This window comes from Toxotes jaculatrix, chromosome 9, assembly GCF_017976425.1.
Source record: "Toxotes jaculatrix isolate fToxJac2 chromosome 9, fToxJac2.pri, whole genome shotgun sequence".
In the NCBI taxonomy this organism is placed as follows: domain Eukaryota; kingdom Metazoa; phylum Chordata; class Actinopteri; family Toxotidae; genus Toxotes; species Toxotes jaculatrix.
The window spans coordinates 6,973,954-6,989,785 of NC_054402.1; the positions used below are offsets into that span (position 1 = coordinate 6,973,954).

Genomic DNA, 15,832 nt, shown 5'->3' on the forward strand with positions numbered 1-15,832 from the left:
ATTTAATCAAAGGAAAAATCTCTAAATACTGTACAGTGGAAAGAAGTTATACACATAGATATTATTGCAATGTCAGGGTGGGTCATAGTATAATAAGATTTCAAAATGTTATAAAAACAGTCATAGTATAGTAAGGTTCCAAAAATGAAAAAAAAGTAATCGTATAGTAAGGCTTCAGAATGTCATAAAAAAAAGTCACTATATACTGAATACTATGATTTTTTTTCACATTTTGAAGCCTTACTATGCTACCATGTTTGTTTCACATTTTGAAGCCTTACTATACTATGACGTTTTATATGACATTTTGATGCCTTAGTATACTATGACTTTTTTTTTTTCATATTGTGAAGGCATGCTATAAGATGACAGTTTTTATGACATTTTGAAGCCTTACTATAGTATGACGTTTTTTATGACATTTTGAGGTCAAAAAAAATTGTGACTTTTTTTGACCGATTTTGACGCCTTACTATAGTATGATGTTTTTTATGACATTTTGAGGTCAAAAAAAATTTTGACTTTTCTTCACCGATATTGACCCCTTATTAAAGTACGACGTTTTTTATGACATATTGAGGTCAAAAATTTTTTTGACTTTTTTTGGCCGATTTTGACGCCTTACTATACTATGACCTTTTTTTATGACATTTTGAGGTAAAAAAAATATGTTGACTTTTTTTCACCGATTTTGACGCCTTACTATACTATGACGTTTTTTATGACTTTTGGAGGTCAAAATTTTTTTGGACTTTTTTTGTCCGATTTTGACGCCTTACTATACTATGACGTTTTTTATGACATTTTGAGGTCAAAAAAAATTTTGACTTTTTTTGTCCGATTTTGACGCCTTACTATACTATGACGTTTTTTATGACTTTTCGAGGTCAAAATTTTTTTTGACTTTTTTTGTCCGATTTTGACGCCTTACTATACTATGACGTTTTTTATGACTTTTGGAGGTCAAAAAAAAATTTGACTTTTTTTGTCCGATTTTGACGCCTTACTATACTATGACGTTTTTTATGACTTTTGGAGGTCAAATTTTTTTTTGACTTTTTTCGTCCGATTTTGACGCCTTACTATACTATGACGTTTTTTGTGACTTTTGAAGATCAAAAAAAAATTTGACTTTTTTTGTCCGATTTTGACGCCTTACTATACTATGACGTTTTTTATGACTTTTGGAGGTCAAAAAAAAATTGGACTTTTTTTGTCCGATTTTGACGCCTTACTATACTATGACGTTTTTTATGACTTTTGGAGGTCAAAATTTTTTTTGACTTTTTTTGTCCGATTTTGACGCCTTACTATACTATGACGTTTTTTATGACTTTTGGAGGTCAAAAATTTTTTTGACTTTTTTTGTCCGATTTTGACGCCTTACTATACTATGACGTTTTTTATGACATTTTGAGGTCAAAAAAAAATTTGACTTTTTTTGTCCGATTTTGACGCCTTACTATACTATGACGTTTTTTATGACTTTTGGAGGTCAAAAAAAAATTTGACTTTTTTTGTCCGATTTTGACGCCTTACTATACTATGACATTTTTTATGACTTTTGGAGGTCAAAAAAAAATTTGACTTTTTTTGTCCGATTTTGACGCCTTACTATACTATGACGTTTTTTATGACTTTTGGAGGTCAAAATTTTTTTTGACTTTTTTTGTCCGATTTTGACGCCTTACTATACTATGACGTTTTTTATGACTTTTGGGGGTCAAAAAAAAATTTGACTTTTTTGTCCGATTTTGACGCCTTACTATACTATGACGTTTTTTATGACTTTTGGAGGTCAAAATTTTTTTGGACTTTTTTCGTCCGATTTTGACGCCTTACTATACTATGACGTTTTTTATGACTTTTGGAGGTCAAAATTTTTTTTGACTTTTTTTGTCCGATTTGGACGCCTTACTATACTATGACGTTTTTTATGACTTTTGGAGGTCAAAATTTTTTTTGACTTTTTTCGTCCGATTTTGACGCCTTACTATACTATGACGTTTTTTATGACTTTTGGAGGTCAAAATTTTTTTTGACTTTTTTTGTCCGATTTGGACGCCTTACTATACTATGACGTTTTTTATGACATTTTGAGGTCAAAAAAAATTTTTGACTTTTTTTGTCCGATTTTGACGCCTTACTATACTATGACGTTTTTTATGACATTTTGAGGTCAAAAAAATTTTTTGACTTTTTTTGTCCGATTTTGACGCCTTACTATACTATGACGTTTTTTATGACATTTTGAGGTCAAAAAAAATGTTGACTTTTTTTGTCCGATTTTGACGCCTTACTATACTATGACGTTTTTTATGACTTTTGGAGGTCAAAATTTTTTTTGACTTTTTTTGCCCGATTTTGACGCCTTACTATACTATGACGTTTTTTATGACTTTTGGAGGTCAAAAAAAAATTTGACTTTTTTTGTCCGATTTTGACGCCTTACTATACTATGACGTTTTTTATGACTTTTGGAGGTCAAAATTTTTTTTGACTTTTTTTGTCCGATTTTGACGCCTTACTATACTATGACGTTTTTTATGACTTTTGGGGGTCAAAAAAAAATTTGACTTTTTTGTCCGATTTTGACGCCTTACTATACTATGACGTTTTTTATGACTTTTGGAGGTCAAAATTTTTTTTGACTTTTTTCGTCCGATTTTGACGCCTTACTATACTATGACGTTTTTTATGACTTTTGGAGGTCAAAATTTTTTTTGACTTTTTTCGTCCGATTTGGACGCCTTACTATACTATGACGTTTTTTATGACTTTTGGAGGTCAAAATTTTTTTTGACTTTTTTCGTCCGATTTTGACGCCTTACTATACTATGACGTTTTTTATGACTTTTGGAGGTCAAAATTTTTTTTGACTTTTTTTGTCCGATTTGGACGCCTTACTATACTATGACGTTTTTTATGACATTTTGAGGTCAAAAAAAATTTTTGACTTTTTTTGTCCGATTTTGACGCCTTACTATACTATGACGTTTTTTATGACATTTTGAGGTCAAAAAAATTTTTTGACTTTTTTTGTCCGATTTTGACGCCTTACTATACTATGACGTTTTTTATGACATTTTGAGGTCAAAAAAAATGTTGACTTTTTTTGTCCGATTTTGACGCCTTACTATACTATGACGTTTTTTATGACTTTTGGAGGTCAAAATTTTTTTTGACTTTTTTTGCCCGATTTTGACGCCTTACTATACTATGACGTTTTTTATGACTTTTGGAGGTCAAAAATTTTTTTGACTTTTTTTGTCCGATTTTGACGCCTTACTATACTATGACGTTTTTTATGACATTTTGAGGTCAAAAAAAATTTTGACTTTTTTTGTCCGATTTTGACGCCTTACTATACTATGACGTTTTTTATGACTTTTGGAGGTCAAAATTTTTTTTGACTTTTTTTGTCCGATTTTGACGCCTTACTATACTATGACGTTTTTTATGACTTTTGGAGGTCAAAATTTTTTTTGACTTTTTTTGTCCGATTTTGACGCCTTACTATACTATGACGTTTTTTATGACTTTTGGAGGTCAAAATTTTTTTTGACTTTTTTCGTCCGATTTTGACGCCTTACTATACTATGACGTTTTTTATGACTTTTGGAGGTCAAAATTTTTTTTGACTTTTTTCGTCCGATTTTGACGCCTTACTATACTATGACGTTTTTTATGACTTTTGGAGGTCAAAATTTTTTTGGACTTTTTTTGTCCGATTTTGACGCCTTACTATACTATGACGTTTTTTATGACTTTTGGAGGTCAAAAATTTTTTTGGACTTTTTTTGTCCGATTTTGACGCCTTACTATACTATGACGTTTTTTATGACTTTTGGAGGTCAAAAAAAAATTTGACTTTTTTTGTCCGATTTTGACGCCTTACTATACTATGACGTTTTTTATGACTTTTGGAGGTCAAAAAAAATTTTGACTTTTTTTGTCCGATTTTGACGCCTTACTATACTATGACGTTTTTTATGACTTTTGGAGGTCAAAAAAAAATTTGACTTTTTTTGTCCGATTTTGACGCCTTACTATACTATGATGTTTTTTATGACTTTTGGAGGTCAAAATTTTTTTTGACTTTTTTTGTCCGATTTTGACGGCTTACTATACTATGACGTTTTTTATGACTTTTGGAGGTCAAAAAAAAATTTGACTTTTTTTGTCCGATTTTGACGCCTTACTATACTATGACGTTTTTTATGACATTTTGAGGTCAAAAAAAATTTTGACTTTTTTTGTCCGATTTTGACGCCTTACTATACTATGACGTTTTTTATGACATTTTGAGGTAAAAAAAAAATGTGACTTTTTTTGTCCGATTTTGACGCCTTACTATACTATGACGTTTTTTATGACATTTTGAGGTCAAAAAAAATTTTTGACTTTTTTTGTCCGATTTTGACGCCTTACTATACTATGACGTTTTTTATGACATTTTGAGGTCAAAAAAAATGTTGACTTTTTTTGTCCGATTTTGACGCCTTACTATACTATGACGTTTTTTATGACTTTTGGAGGTCAAAATTTTTTTTGACTTTTTTTGCCCGATTTTGACGCCTTACTATACTATGACGTTTTTTATGACTTTTGGAGGTCAAAAATTTTTTTGACTTTTTTTGTCCGATTTTGACGCCTTACTATACTATGACGTTTTTTATGACTTTTGGAGGTCAAAATTTTTTTTGACTTTTTTTGTCCGATTTTGACGCCTTACTATACTATGACGTTTTTTATGACTTTTGGAGGTCAAAATTTTTTTTGACTTTTTTTGTCCGATTTTGACGCCTTACTATACTATGATGTTTTTTATGACTTTTGGAGGTCAAAATTTTTTTGGACTTTTTTCGTCCGATTTTGACGCCTTACTATACTATGACGTTTTTTATGACTTTTGGAGGTCAAAATTTTTTTTGACTTTTTTCGTCCGATTTTGACGCCTTACTATACTATGACGTTTTTTATGACTTTTGGAGGTCAAAATTTTTTTGGACTTTTTTTGTCCGATTTTGACGCCTTACTATACTATGACGTTTTTTATGACTTTTGGAGGTCAAAAATTTTTTTGGACTTTTTTTGTCCGATTTTGACGCCTTACTATACTATGACATTTTTTATGACTTTTGGAGGTCAAAAAAAAATTTGACTTTTTTTGTCCGATTTTGACGCCTTACTATACTATGACGTTTTTTATGACTTTTGGAGGTCAAAAAAAATTTTGACTTTTTTTGTCCGATTTTGACGCCTTACTATACTATGACGTTTTTTATGACTTTTGGAGGTCAAAAAAAAATTTGACTTTTTTTGTCCGATTTTGACGCCTTACTATACTATGATGTTTTTTATGACTTTTGGAGGTCAAAATTTTTTTTGACTTTTTTTGTCCGATTTTGACGGCTTACTATACTATGACGTTTTTTATGACTTTTGGAGGTCAAAATTTTTTTTGACTTTTTTTGTCCGATTTTGACGCCTTACTATACTATGACGTTTTTTATGACTTTTGGAGGTCAAAATTTTTTTTGACTTTTTTTGTCCGATTTTGACGCCTTACTATACTATGACGTTTTTTATGACTTTTGGAGGTCAAAAAAAAATTTGACTTTTTTTGTCCGATTTTGACGCCTTACTATACTATGACGTTTTTTATGACTTTTGGAGGTCAAAATTTTTTTTGACTTTTTTTGTCCGATTTTGACGCCTTACTATACTATGACGTTTTTTATGACTTTTGGAGGTCAAAATTTTTTTTGACTTTTTTTGTCCGATTTTGACGCCTTACTATACTATGACGTTTTTTATGACTTTTGGAGGTCAAAAAAAATTTTGACTTTTTTTGTCCGATTTTGACGCCTTACTATACTATGACGTTTTTTATGACTTTTGGAGGTCAAAAAAAAATTTGACTTTTTTTGTCCGATTTTGACGCCTTACTATACTATGACGTTTTTTATGACTTTTGGAGGTCAAACAAAAATTTGACTTTTTTTGTCCGATTTTGACGCCTTACTATACTATGACGTTTTTTATGACTTTTGGAGGTCAAAAAAAAATTTGACTTTTTTTGTCCGATTTTGACGCCTTACTATACTATGACGTTTTTTATGACATTTTGAGGTCAAAAAAAATTTTGACTTTTTTTGTCCGATTTTGACGCCTTACTATACTATGACGTTTTTTATGACATTTTGAGGTCAAAAAAAAATGTGACTTTTTTTGTCCGATTTTGACGCCTTACTATACTATGACGTTTTTTATGACATTTTGAGGTCAAAAAAAATGTTGACTTTTTTTTTCCCGATTTTGACGCCTTACTATACTATGACGTTTTTTATGACTTTTGGAGGTCAAAAATTTTTTTGACTTTTTTTGTCCGATTTTGACGCCTTACTATACTATGACGTTTTTTATGACATTTTGAGGTCAAAAAAAATTTTGACTTTTTTTGTCCGATTTTGACGCCTTACTATACTATGACGTTTTTTATGACTTTTCGAGGCCAAAATTTTTTTTGACTTTTTTTGTCCGATTTTGACGCCTTACTATACTATGACGTTTTTTATGACTTTTGGAGGTCAAAAAAAAATTTGACTTTTTTTGTCCGATTTTGACGCCTTACTATACTATGACGTTTTTTATGACTTTTGGAGGTCAAATTTTTTTTTGACTTTTTTCGTCCGATTTTGACGCCTTACTATACTATGACGTTTTTTGTGACTTTTGAAGATCAAAAAAAAATTTGACTTTTTTTGTCCGATTTTGACGCCTTACTATACTATGACGTTTTTTATGACTTTTGGAGGTCAAAAAAAAATTGGACTTTTTTTGTCCGATTTTGACGCCTTACTATACTATGACGTTTTTTATGACTTTTGGAGGTCAAAATTTTTTTTGACTTTTTTTGTCCGATTTTGACGCCTTACTATACTATGACGTTTTTTATGACTTTTGGAGGTCAAAAATTTTTTTGACTTTTTTTGTCCGATTTTGACGCCTTACTATACTATGACGTTTTTTATGACATTTTGAGGTCAAAAAAAAATTTGACTTTTTTTGTCCGATTTTGACGCCTTACTATACTATGACGTTTTTTATGACTTTTGGAGGTCAAAAAAAAATTTGACTTTTTTTGTCCGATTTTGACGCCTTACTATACTATGACGTTTTTTATGACTTTTGGAGGTCAAAAAAAAATTTGACTTTTTTTGTCCGATTTTGACGCCTTACTATACTATGACGTTTTTTATGACTTTTGGAGGTCAAAATTTTTTTTGACTTTTTTTGTCCGATTTTGACGCCTTACTATACTATGACGTTTTTTATGACTTTTGGGGGTCAAAAAAAAATTTGACTTTTTTGTCCGATTTTGACGCCTTACTATACTATGACGTTTTTTATGACTTTTGGAGGTCAAAATTTTTTTTGACTTTTTTCGTCCGATTTTGACGCCTTACTATACTATGACGTTTTTTATGACTTTTGGAGGTCAAAATTTTTTTTGACTTTTTTCGTCCGATTTGGACGCCTTACTATACTATGACGTTTTTTATGACTTTTGGAGGTCAAAATTTTTTTTGACTTTTTTCGTCCGATTTTGACGCCTTACTATACTATGACGTTTTTTATGACTTTTGGAGGTCAAAATTTTTTTTGACTTTTTTTGTCCGATTTGGACGCCTTACTATACTATGACGTTTTTTATGACATTTTGAGGTCAAAAAAATTTTTTGACTTTTTTTGTCCGATTTTGACGCCTTACTATACTATGACGTTTTTTATGACATTTTGAGGTCAAAAAATTTTTTTGACTTTTTTTGTCCGATTTTGACGCCTTACTATACTATGACGTTTTTTATGACATTTTGAGGTCAAAAAAAATGTTGACTTTTTTTGTCCGATTTTGACGCCTTACTATACTATGACGTTTTTTATGACTTTTGGAGGTCAAAATTTTTTTTGACTTTTTTTGCCCGATTTTGACGCCTTACTATACTATGACGTTTTTTATGACTTTTGGAGGTCAAAAATTTTTTTGACTTTTTTTGTCCGATTTTGACGCCTTACTATACTATGACGTTTTTTATGACATTTTGAGGTCAAAAAAAATTTTGACTTTTTTTGTCCGATTTTGACGCCTTACTATACTATGACGTTTTTTATGACTTTTGGAGGTCAAAATTTTTTTTGACTTTTTTTGTCCGATTTTGACGCCTTACTATACTATGACGTTTTTTATGACTTTTGGAGGTCAAAATTTTTTTTGACTTTTTTCGTCCGATTTTGACGCCTTACTATACTATGACGTTTTTTATGACTTTTGGAGGTCAAAATTTTTTTTGACTTTTTTCGTCCGATTTTGACGCCTTACTATACTATGACGTTTTTTATGACTTTTGGAGGTCAAAATTTTTTTTGACTTTTTTCGTCCGATTTTGACGCCTTACTATACTATGACGTTTTTTATGACTTTTGGAGGTCAAAATTTTTTTGGACTTTTTTTGTCCGATTTTGACGCCTTACTATACTATGACGTTTTTTATGACTTTTGGAGGTCAAAAATTTTTTTGGACTTTTTTTGTCCGATTTTGACGCCTTACTATACTATGACGTTTTTTATGACTTTTGGAGGTCAAAAAAAAATTTGACTTTTTTTGTCCGATTTTGACGCCTTACTATACTATGACGTTTTTTATGACTTTTGGAGGTCAAAAAAAATTTTGACTTTTTTTGTCCGATTTTGACGCCTTACTATACTATGACGTTTTTTATGACTTTTGGAGGTCAAAAAAAAATTTGACTTTTTTTGTCCGATTTTGACGCCTTACTATACTATGATGTTTTTTATGACTTTTGGAGGTCAAAATTTTTTTTGACTTTTTTTGTCCGATTTTGACGGCTTACTATACTATGACGTTTTTTATGACTTTTGGAGGTCAAAATTTTTTTTGACTTTTTTTGTCCGATTTTGACGCCTTACTATACTATGACGTTTTTTATGACTTTTGGAGGTCAAAATTTTTTTTGACTTTTTTTGTCCGATTTTGACGCCTTACTATACTATGACGTTTTTTATGACTTTTGGAGGTCAAAAAAAAATTTGACTTTTTTTGTCCGATTTTGACGCCTTACTATACTATGACGTTTTTTATGACTTTTGGAGGTCAAAATTTTTTTTGACTTTTTTTGTCCGATTTTGACGCCTTACTATACTATGACGTTTTTTATGACTTTTGGAGGTCAAAATTTTTTTTGACTTTTTTTGTCCGATTTTGACGCCTTACTATACTATGACGTTTTTTATGACTTTTGGAGGTCAAAAAAAAATTTGACTTTTTTTGTCCGATTTTGACGCCTTACTATACTATGACGTTTTTTATGACATTTTGAGGTCAAAAAAAATTTTGACTTTTTTTGTCCGATTTTGACGCCTTACTATACTATGACGTTTTTTATGACATTTTGAGGTAAAAAAAAAATGTGACTTTTTTTGTCCGATTTTGACGCCTTACTATACTATGACGTTTTTTATGACATTTTGAGGTCAAAAAAAATGTTGACTTTTTTTTTCCCGATTTTGACGCCTTACTATACTATGACGTTTTTTATGACTTTTGGAGGTCAAAAATTTTTTTGACTTTTTTTGTCCGATTTTGACGCCTTACTATACTATGACGTTTTTTATGACATTTTGAGGTCAAAAAAAAATGTGACTTTTTTTGTCCGATTTTGACGCCTTACTATACTATGACGTTTTTTATGACTTTTGGAGGTCAAAAAAAAATTTGACTTTTTTTGTCCGATTTTGACGCCTTACTATACTATGACGTTTTTTATGACTTTTGGAGGTCAAAATTTTTTTTGACTTTTTTTGTCCGATTTTGACGCCTTACTATACTATGACGTTTTTTATGACTTTTGGAGGTCAAAAAAAAATTTGACTTTTTTTGTCCGATTTTGACGCCTTACTATACTATGACGTTTTTTATGACTTTTGGAGGTCAAAAAAAAATTTGACTTTTTTGTCCGATTTGGACGCCTTACTATACTATGACGTTTTTTATGACATTTTGAGGTCAAAAAAAAAATTGACTTTTTTTGTCCGATTTTGACGCCTTACTATACTATGACGTTTTTTATGACTTTTGGAGGTCAAAATTTTTTTGGACTTTTTTTGTCCGATTTTGACGCCTTACTATACTATGACGTTTTTTATGACTTTTGGAGGTCAAAATTTTTTTGGACTTTTTTTGTCCGATTTGGACGCCTTACTATACTATGACGTTTTTTATGACATTTTGAGGTCAAAAAAAATGTTGACTTTTTTTGTCCGATTTTGACGCCTTACTATACTATGACGTTTTTTATGACTTTTGGAGGTCAAAATTTTTTTTGACTTTTTTTGCCCGATTTTGACGCCTTACTATACTATGACGTTTTTTATGACTTTTGGAGGTCAAAAATTTTTTTGACTTTTTTTGTCCGATTTTGACGCCTTACTATACTATGACGTTTTTTATGACATTTTGAGGTCAAAAAAAATTTTGACTTTTTTTGTCCAATTTTGACGCCTTACTATACTATGACGTTTTTTATGACTTTTGGAGGTCAAATTTTTTTTTGACTTTTTTCGTCCGATTTTGACGCCTTACTATACTATGACGTTTTTTGTGACTTTTGAAGGTCAAAAAAAAATTTGACTTTTTTTGTCCGATTTTGACGCCTTACTATACTATGACGTTTTTTATGACTTTTGGAGGTCAAAAAAAAATTTGACTTTTTTTGTCCGATTTTGACGCCTTACTATACTATGACGTTTTTTATGACTTTTGGAGGTCAAAAAAAAATTTGACTTTTTTTGTCCGATTTTGACGCCTTACTATACTATGACGTTTTTTATGACATTTTGAGGTCAAAAAAAAATTTGACTTTTTTTGTCCGATTTTGACGCCTTACTATACTATGACGTTTTTTATGACTTTTGGAGGTCAAAATTTTTTTTGACTTTTTTTGTCCGATTTTGACGCCTTACTATACTATGACGTTTTTAATGACTTTTGGAGGTCAAAATTTTTTTGGACTTTTTTTGTCCGATTTTGACGCCTTACTATACTATGACGTTTTTTATGACTTTTGGAGGTCAAAAAAAAATTTGACTTTTTTTGTCCGATTTTGACGCCTTACTATACTATGACGTTTTTTATGACTTTTGGAGGTCAAAATTTTTTTTGACTTTTTTCGTCCGATTTTGACGCCTTACTATACTATGACGTTTTTTATGACTTTTGGAGGTCAAAATTTTTTTTGACTTTTTTTGTCCGATTTTGACGCCTTACTATACTATGACGTTTTTTATGACTTTTGGAGGTCAAAAAAAAATGTGACTTTTTTTGTCCGATTTTGACGCCTTACTATACTATGACGTTTTTTATGACTTTTGGAGGTCAAAAAAAAATGTGACTTTTTTTGTCCAATTTTGACGCCTTACTATACTATGACATTTTTTATGACTTTTGGAGGTCAAAAAAAATTTTGACTTTTTTTGTCCAATTTTGACGCCTTACTATACTATGACGTTTTTTATGACTTTTGGAGGTCAAAATTTTTTTTGACTTTTTTTGTCCGATTTTGACGCCTTACTATACTATGACGTTTTTTATGACATTTTGAGGTCAAAAAAAATTTTGACTTTTTTTGTCCGATTTTGACGCCTTACTATACTATGACGTTTTTTATGACTTTTGGAGGTCAAAATTTTTTTTGACTTTTTTTGTCCGATTTTGACGCCTTACTATACTATGACGTTTTTTATGACTTTTGGAGGTCAAAAAAAAATTTGACTTTTTTTGTCCGATTTTGACGCCTTACTATACTATGACGTTTTTTATGACTTTTGGAGGTCAAATTTTTTTTTGACTTTTTTCGTCCGATTTTGACGCCTTACTATACTGACGTTTTTTGAGACTTTTGAAGGTCAAAAAAAAATTTGACTTTTTTTGTCCGATTTTGACGCCTTACTATACTATGACGTTTTTTATGACTTTTGGAGGTCAAAAAAAAATTTGACTTTTTTTGTCCGATTTTGACGCCTTACTATACTATGACGTTTTTTATGACTTTTGGAGGTCAAAATTTTTTTTGACTTTTTTTGTCCGATTTTGACGCCTTACTATACTATGACGTTTTTTATGACTTTTGGAGGTCAAAATTTTTTTTGACTTTTTTTGTCCGATTTTGACGCCTTACTATACTATGACGTTTTTTATGACTTTTGGAGGTCAAAAAAAAATTTGACTTTTTTTGTCCGATTTTGACGCCTTACTATACTATGACGTTTTTTATGACTTTTGGAGGTCAAAAAAAAATTTGACTTTTTTTGTCCGATTTTGACGCCTTACTATACTATGACGTTTTTTATGACTTTTGGAGGTCAAAATTTTTTTTGACTTTTTTCGTCCGATTTTGACGCCTTACTATACTATGACGTTTTTTATGACTTTTGGGGGTCAAAAAAAAATTTGACTTTTTTTGTCCGATTTTGACGCCTTACTATACTATGACGTTTTTTCTGACTTTTGGAGGTCAAAAAAAAATTTGACTTTTTTTGTCCGATTTTGACGCCTTACTATACTATGACGTTTTTTATGACATTTTGAGGTCAAAAAAAAATTTGACTTTTTTTGTCCGATTTTGACGCCTTACTATACTATGACGTTTTTTATGACTTTTGGAGGTCAAAATTTTTTTTGACTTTTTTTGTCCGATTTTGACGCCTTACTATACTATGACGTTTTTAATGACTTTTGGAGGTCAAAATTTTTTTGGACTTTTTTTGTCCGATTTTGACGCCTTACTATACTATGACGTTTTTTATGACTTTTGGAGGTCAAAAAAAAATTTGACTTTTTTTGTCCGATTTTGACGCCTTACTATACTATGACGTTTTTTATGACTTTTGGAGGTCAAAATTTTTTTTGACTTTTTTCGTCCGATTTTGACGCCTTACTATACTATGACGTTTTTTATGACTTTTGGAGGTCAAAATTTTTTTTGACTTTTTTTGTCCGATTTTGACGCCTTACTATACTATGACGTTTTTTATGACTTTTGGAGGTCAAAAAAAAATGTGACTTTTTTTGTCCGATTTTGACGCCTTACTATACTATGACGTTTTTTATGACTTTTGGAGGTCAAAAAAAAATGTGACTTTTTTTGTCCAATATTGACGCCTTACTATACTATGACATTTTTTATGACTTTTGGAGGTCAAAAAAAATTTTGACTTTTTTTGTCCAATTTTGACGCCTTACTATACTATGACGTTTTTTATGACTTTTGGAGGTCAAAATTTTTTTTGACTTTTTTTGTCCGATTTTGACGCCTTACTATACTATGACGTTTTTTATGACATTTTGAGGTCAAAAAAAATTTTGACTTTTTTTGTCCGATTTTGACGCCTTACTATACTATGACGTTTTTTATGACTTTTGGAGGTCAAAATTTTTTTTGACTTTTTTTGTCCGATTTTGACGCCTTACTATACTATGACGTTTTTTATGACTTTTGGAGGTCAAAAAAAAATTTGACTTTTTTTGTCCGATTTTGACGCCTTACTATACTATGACGTTTTTTATGACTTTTGGAGGTCAAATTTTTTTTTGACTTTTTTCGTCCGATTTTGACGCCTTACTATACTGACGTTTTTTGAGACTTTTGAAGGTCAAAAAAAAATTTGACTTTTTTTGTCCGATTTTGACGCCTTACTATACTATGACGTTTTTTATGACTTTTGGAGGTCAAAAAAAAATTTGACTTTTTTTGTCCGATTTTGACGCCTTACTATACTATGACGTTTTTTATGACTTTTGGAGGTCAAAATTTTTTTTGACTTTTTTTGTCCGATTTTGACGCCTTACTATACTATGACGTTTTTTATGACTTTTGGAGGTCAAAATTTTTTTTGACTTTTTTTGTCCGATTTTGACGCCTTACTATACTATGACGTTTTTTATGACTTTTGGAGGTCAAAAAAAAATTTGACTTTTTTTGTCCGATTTTGACGCCTTACTATACTATGACGTTTTTTATGACTTTTGGAGGTCAAATTTTTTTTTGACTTTTTTCGTCCGATTTTGACGCCTTACTATACTGACGTTTTTTGAGACTTTTGAAGGTCAAAAAAAAATTTGACTTTTTTTGTCCGATTTTGACGCCTTACTATACTATGACGTTTTTTATGACTTTTGGAGGTCAAAAAAAAATTTGACTTTTTTTGTCCGATTTTGACGCCTTACTATACTATGACGTTTTTTATGACTTTTGGAGGTCAAAATTTTTTTTGACTTTTTTTGTCCGATTTTGACGCCTTACTATACTATGACGTTTTTTATGACTTTTGGAGGTCAAAATTTTTTTTGACTTTTTTTGTCCGATTTTGACGCCTTACTATACTATGACGTTTTTTATGACTTTTGGAGGTCAAAAAAAAATTTGACTTTTTTTGTCCGATTTTGACGCCTTACTATACTATGACGTTTTTTATGACTTTTGGAGGTCAAAAAAAAAATTTGACTTTTTTTGTCCGATTTTGACGCCTTACTATACTATGACGTTTTTTATGACTTTTGGAGGTCAAAATTTTTTTTGACTTTTTTCGTCCGATTTTGACGCCTTACTATACTATGACGTTTTTTATGACTTTTGGGGGTCAAAAAAAAATTTGACTTTTTTTGTCCGATTTTGACGCCTTACTATACTATGACGTTTTTTCTGACTTTTGGAGGTCAAAAAAAAATTTGACTTTTTTTGTCCGATTTTGACGCCTTACTATACTATGACGTTTTTTATGACATTTTGAGGTCAAAAAAAAATTTGACTTTTTTTGTCCGATTTTGACGCCTTACTATACTATGACGTTTTTTATGACTTTTGGAGGTCAAAATTTTTTTTGACTTTTTTTGTCCGATTTTGACGCCTTACTATACTATGACGTTTTTAATGACTTTTGGAGGTCAAAATTTTTTTGGACTTTTTTTGTCCGATTTTGACGCCTTACTATACTATGACGTTTTTTATGACTTTTGGAGGTCAAAAAAAAATTTGACTTTTTTTGTCCGATTTTGACGCCTTACTATACTATGACGTTTTTTATGACTTTTGGAGGTCAAAATTTTTTTTGACTTTTTTCGTCCGATTTTGACGCCTTACTATACTATGACGTTTTTTATGACTTTTGGAGGTCAAAATTTTTTTTGACTTTTTTTGTCCGATTTTGACGCCTTACTATACTATGACGTTTTTTATGACTTTTGGAGGTCAAAAAAAAATGTGACTTTTTTTGTCCGATTTTGACGCCTTACTATACTATGACGTTTTTTATGACTTTTGGAGGTCAAAAAAAAATGTGACTTTTTTTGTCCAATATTGACGCCTTACTATACTATGACATTTTTTATGACTTTTGGAGGTCAAAAAAAATTTTGACTTTTTTTGTCCAATTTTGACGCCTTACTATACTATGACGTTTTTTATGACTTTTGGAGGTCAAAATTTTTTTTGACTTTTTTTGTCCGATTTTGACGCCTTACTATACTATGACGTTTTTTATGACATTTTGAGGTCAAAAAAAATTTTGACTTTTTTTGTCCGATTTTGACGCCTTACTATACTATGACGTTTTTTATGACTTTTGGAGGTCAAAATTTTTTTTGACTTTTTTTGTCCGATTTTGACGCCTTACTATACTATGACGTTTTTTATGACTTTTGGAGGTCAAAAAAAAATTTGACTTTTTTTGTCCGATTTTGACGCCTTACTA

At 30.3% G+C, this 15,832-nt stretch overlaps 1 protein-coding gene across 6 annotated transcripts in view; it reads right to left on the reverse strand.

Annotated features, from left to right (window-relative positions):
- The window catches only part of dclk1b (doublecortin-like kinase 1b), a 49,663-nt gene that overhangs the window by 3,894 nt on the left and 29,937 nt on the right, over window positions 1–15,832 (reverse strand). The gene's annotated exons all lie outside the window — the stretch shown is intronic.